We start from the raw sequence: 5,495 nt of genomic DNA, 5'->3' as shown, positions 1-5,495 counted from the left end.
CCACCTCATCTTGAGCATAAATAAAGCAAGTGCTAACTTGGCTAGCCCTGGCCGTCAGTCACGTGAGCGTCGGCACTTAAGTTGTAGCAGTCCATCAGGAGCCTCCTCTGTCTAAGAACCCTGACTGAAAGATTTCAGAAAGAACTTTTGAGAACTTTTGTTCTTTGTACCAAGTATTATTTATTTACTGTCTGTCCATTGAAAAGAAAGTTGTGTTTTGCAGCTGCTGAGTAAACTGTGCCCCCGAACTGAAGAGGAAAGAAGAAACAGAAGAGCAGAAACTGAGCCAGCGAACAGAAGGAAAGGGTTTCTAGAAGATTCTCATGACTCCAGACAGGCCGAGCTGAGGGGCCTCACTCGCTCAAGAAGCTCAGCCATTTTTTTATCGCCGTCTGGCTTCATGTGCTGCCAAGAAGCACTTTAATTGTTTCCCATTCAGTCAAAGCCACAAAGCTTCGAGCGCTCCAGTATACACAAACCATCAGCCTGTCTTTTTTTTTTGTTTTTTGCAGACAGCTGAAAATAATTGCAAGTTTCAGCCCGGCTTTGAAAACGCAGCTTTATGTGTTTTGCACAGTTTTGAAGTTATTTTGGTGAGTCAACAGTCGGGGGGGAAATCAAAGATGGCTGCCGAGCGGCGGGACTGGTTGTCTCATCATGAGGTTTCTTTAGTTACACAGCCATTGTGCTAATGTGGGAGTTGTAGTAGTGTGTGTGTGCGTGTGTGTGTGTGTGTGTGTGTGTGTGTGTGTATACTAAGTTCCTGAAACTGGACCTTGGTATGTTGTTACTGTAAGTGTGCCAAATCAGCGATTAACCGCACTCCCTCTGAGACAGGCGTGTAGCCGAGTGACGTTCAGGAACAGGTGTGTGTAAAACAATCCGGTTTTCAGCGCTCCTTGGAGAACTCCAGTCCCACTGAGCAGCAGGAAATAGACCTGATGATAGTTTAGGGACCAACATAGGTTTGTTTGCTGCTTAGGTTGTGGATGCCCCTCTCACAGCGGCGCTCGTCTCGGGTGTCGGTCAGAAAAGCAACAGTTGTTTTTTGAAATTATTCACTTTCAATCTTTTTTTTCTGTTAAAAGCAAAGGAGAAATATGTGTGTAAAGTTTTGTAAATGAATAACGCTTTATTTTAATTAAGCTGAAGTCTAACTGTACAACTGAACATAGTTTCTGAGGACGATACGAAAACACAAAACAAAGAAAAGATCCTCAAACTAGAGGAAATCCATTTATGGTGTTAGGACATTACAGTCCCGCCCATACTGTTTGATTGACAGGTGAAAGCTCAGTGCACAAACTCCACAGCAATGAGAGTTCAGCTCACTGGAGACCAAAAAAACTGTATAAAAAGAGGAAACTTTGAAAGTTACATTTATTTATTTGTTTGTAACATTTGCAATACATTCATGATGAATCTCTAAATACATGAAACGCAAATTTCGAGATAGTCCTCTCTTGCTTTGTGTTTAAAGCGGGATTCTACTGTATTGTTTTGAGGGCTGCCATTTTAAAAAGAAATCCAAGTCAAGTGATAAACAAGTGTTGGTATTGATGGTAGCTTGGCTATTTAAAAAATGGAATGTTTATGCTGGATTTCCAGCGTTCTTATGAATCTCACTGCTTTTCTTGGCAAAACCCGCCTTGCGTTCATCAGCTAGGATTGTTCAGGCGTCCGAATTGCCGGTAACCTGATTTGTTCAGGTCCAATGCCCTGACCGATGGGCTATCCTGGGCCTAACTACTTAAGGTCAGTGCCTTCCTCTACTCATCGTCTCTGCTTCAACCAGCTACACAGGGCGGGTCTTGCCAAGAAATGCAGTGGGATCATGAACTGTATATAAGACGTGGACGTAGTCACCCATTGGTTTGTGGGCTGCTGTTTTTGAAGCCTCGAGTTCGGCAATTTGACCGTCGCCATCTTGGATTACAACTGTCGCCATGTTGTTTTTTTTGGCAACCAATGAACAGGAAGTGTCCATATTTGGAATGCGAAGGAGCCACGTAGAGACGCCGTATACGACTCTGGTAGAGACCTGTCAATCACCATGTAGCCCCGCCCTAAAGCATCCCCTGCTTTATGGTCTGTGTGACTCTAAATGGACCATAATGTACTAAATGAACATCATGCTGTATTGAAGAAGACTTGAAACTAGAGATTGAGACCATAAACTCATGTTTACAATGTTTGCTGAGGTAATAAAGTAGAGTCATTCTCTCATAGACTTCTATACAATCAGACTTTTAAGACACTTCTGTATTTGGCATCACTCGGCAGAACCAGAGGTTGCTGCCTGGGTGGTACCAAACGTACTATCCACAACTTTTGCTTATGAAAACCCCCCAAACAGCAAGTCAAGTTGGGTAGAGGCGTGCTGTTCCATGCATACTGTGTGTGTGACTGGAGAACCAAAAGATTGAGTTGAAAGAGGTTAAAAAGCTCAGTAGACCTGAAGAGTTTGGCACTACACGCAACCCTTTCACATTACTGTGAGTCAAGTGACTCACAGTAATGTGAAAGGTATTGCCAAAGTAAATGTTGATGAAAGGCCACCAAGGGGTTGTTTACTTACAACTAAATAAATATGTTGGAAAGTGTATTGACATTATCTAAAGTACCTTTGTATGTTTCTGTATTCCATTGTGGTCACTTATGGAATCACAGGACGTCAGTAACAGGAAGTTATGTCATGTGACCTGTAACCAGGAAGTAAGTGAGCGTGATTAATCCGGCGACATCTGCGTACATCTTATGCGTTTTGATAGCATTGTGGGTATGTAATGATTGTTTTATTATTATCTACAATCGCAGATTATTATTTTATCTACTGAGTTTCTATCACTACTGACTACACTGTTCCACTGGAAGTCATATTAGAATAATTACAATAAACAAATGAACAGATAATTGATAGCCTAACCCTATAATACCATAAAACATGTAGCAGTAGAAACAAGGGGATTCAATAAATATTCAAAGTTGAGTTAGTATATTTAAAATGTGTATATCAGTATTTGTTGCTAACAAGCAGTGTTGAATATGCTTTGTTTATGTTTGGTTTTATTTCCACCTTTCCTTGCAACGTCAATAAACCTGTCTGTCTTCAGAGTCTTGATCTTTGGAAAGCGTTTATCTGACTGTCAAGCAGCACATACCAAAGGCAGAACAATGAAAAAGAATAACTGATTCAAATGTCATAAATACTGCAAGAAGTGGTCTTGCTTGTCGTATCGTCTGTTTCAGAAAGCTAATTTACATCTAAAAGGGTGTGAGTGAGGAGGTAGCCACTTTTTTTCAAGTACAGTCATCCAACCACCACTTTACTTGAAGCATTATGACCCCTTAAGTAGCAAACCCCACCCCCCCCCAGCAACCGAAGGTGCTTAAAACAAGCCCCATGAATTATTCCAAGAGGACTGTCTGACCCCAGTCTGTGCTGCTCCCTTTCTCTTCTTGGTCGTCTTCCTCGGCGAGATTAGGAATACCATCGGCGGCCAGGACTCCCTCTGCCATTCCCATTTATGGAACATCTGTTCCATCTCCCTGGCCTTGTCTCTAATTGCTGGCTTAGAGGGTGACGGGAAGGCCCTGGTTGTTGAGAGTCGTCTCTGAGCTGTTTTGACATGTTCACCCATGATGTGCGATCATGAGGGAAAAATGTCGGTGTGGGTCACGGTATCTCAGTGTTCAATAGCCTTTTGCAGGGATGATTCAAGGGAGCGGAGGCCACAGTGTGTTTACGATTCCCTGCGGTGGTTTACAGAGAGAGGTCATGCAAACAAATCACAACCCACAAATGTGAGCATGAACTATAATAGGTGGCTTACGATTACAGGACATTTCCATCTATAGTATTGCTTCAGCATTTTCATACAAAATTTCATTAAATGTTTGCTTTTTCAATTTCAGTAGAATGAGGCTTCATGTTTTAGTTACAACCAATTGTATTGAAGCGCAGATACAATGAATATTCATCTCATCGTGGGATAAATCGTGTATGATGAAGTTTTACAAACCAGATATTTGAAATATTGTTTAACATATGCAAGAGATACTGGAGGCAAGAGAAAACCATCTCATGTACAATCATTTGAATACATTAATATTAATGCAAAAAAAACAGAATAGGCCGTTACAGATAAAATTTGTATTTGTTTTTTGTTTTCCTTGGTGGTGCAGCAGCTACCCAGTGGCTCCGTGGAAAATTACTGGGTAATGAGATTCTGGTTCCCTTCTGCACCTATCTCACATAGATACATCCAGGTTACTAATGAGGGCATACCGTGTGTTGTATTCCTAAATTCTGTAACGCTTAAGTTTGCAGAAATAAATGTTCCTAACTGAGTAAAATGACCCTTAAGTATCAAAGTGGCAGCCGTGAGAAGAGCTGGTCGAACTCTCTAAATGCTAAGGAAGGCTGCTACGGTGCTTCCTCTCTTATCTCCTTCAGCATAGGACACACTGGACCATCCTTTACCAAGGGGAAGGTGTTAATGCCGTCCCACAATTCCTTGCCACATTTAAAGTGACGCACAATTAGTCCGTCAATAACATCCGCCGTCGCTGTTAAATTGAAAACGTCCTTCTTAGGAGGTGTGATTCTGAGTCGGACAGGAATCTTTAATTGAATTGTGCAGCATCGACTTTGTCACTTTGCTCATTTGCTATGTGTTGTTAAATCCTTTTGAATTCTCCTTCATATCTTCCTTTGACCTCATCCATTTCAAGGAAAAGTGGTTTGGAAAAGACAGGACCTCATTTTCTCAGTCTGTGTCTTCCTGTCTTGAAGGTTTCACCATTTCATATTCCAAATGTGTATAAACTAATTACTTCAAACAGGAGATTATTGAGGGTTTGTTTGTGGTTCCAGGGCGCCCTGAAGAATTAATCAGAACAAATATAAAATACAACAAACCCTCTGTAGCTGACAATGATATCTAGATTAGCTCGTTAGCCAAACAAGCCTCGAGCTAGCTAGTTTTCGCTAGCTCCAAATTAGCAACGATTCTCTTGTTTGGTGAAGTCTAATTTAATCTGATTAGTTCTGTGAATCCTAAGAGTCATATATCTTCAGTTGTTGGTAGAAATAATGAGGACTTTCAGCACGTGTTGGAGTGATAGTTTCTCAACCCTGAGGCACCGGGACCGAAAAACAAACAATAAAAACCTGAAAAACAAGATCGCAACAACAAACCCAGGGCACTTGCAGGTCGATTGGTAGATAAGAAAGGAACATTTTAAGCTGCTCTTTGACTGGAAAAGAATGCGATTTTGTCTTGTAGCAAAGCGAGTAAAAGAGCGAGACTCAAAGGCATCATTGTTTAGTTCATTTGCCATGAAATTAGGAGTCATTAAGGCTGGGGGAAATGGTTCCACATGCTAAAACCGGCCTCCATCTCACGTTCAAGGTAAACAACAAAAGCAAGATAGCTCGCTCTCTCTCTCTCTCTCTCTCTCTCTCTCTCTCTCTCTCTCTCTCTCTCTCTCTC

The sequence above is a fragment of the Anarrhichthys ocellatus genome, unplaced genomic scaffold, assembly GCF_004355925.1.
Source record: "Anarrhichthys ocellatus isolate YVR2014 unplaced genomic scaffold, GSC_Weel_1.0 scaffold69, whole genome shotgun sequence".
NCBI classification, from domain to species: domain Eukaryota; kingdom Metazoa; phylum Chordata; class Actinopteri; order Perciformes; family Anarhichadidae; genus Anarrhichthys; species Anarrhichthys ocellatus.
Note: the sequence above shows the minus strand (reverse complement) of the source record.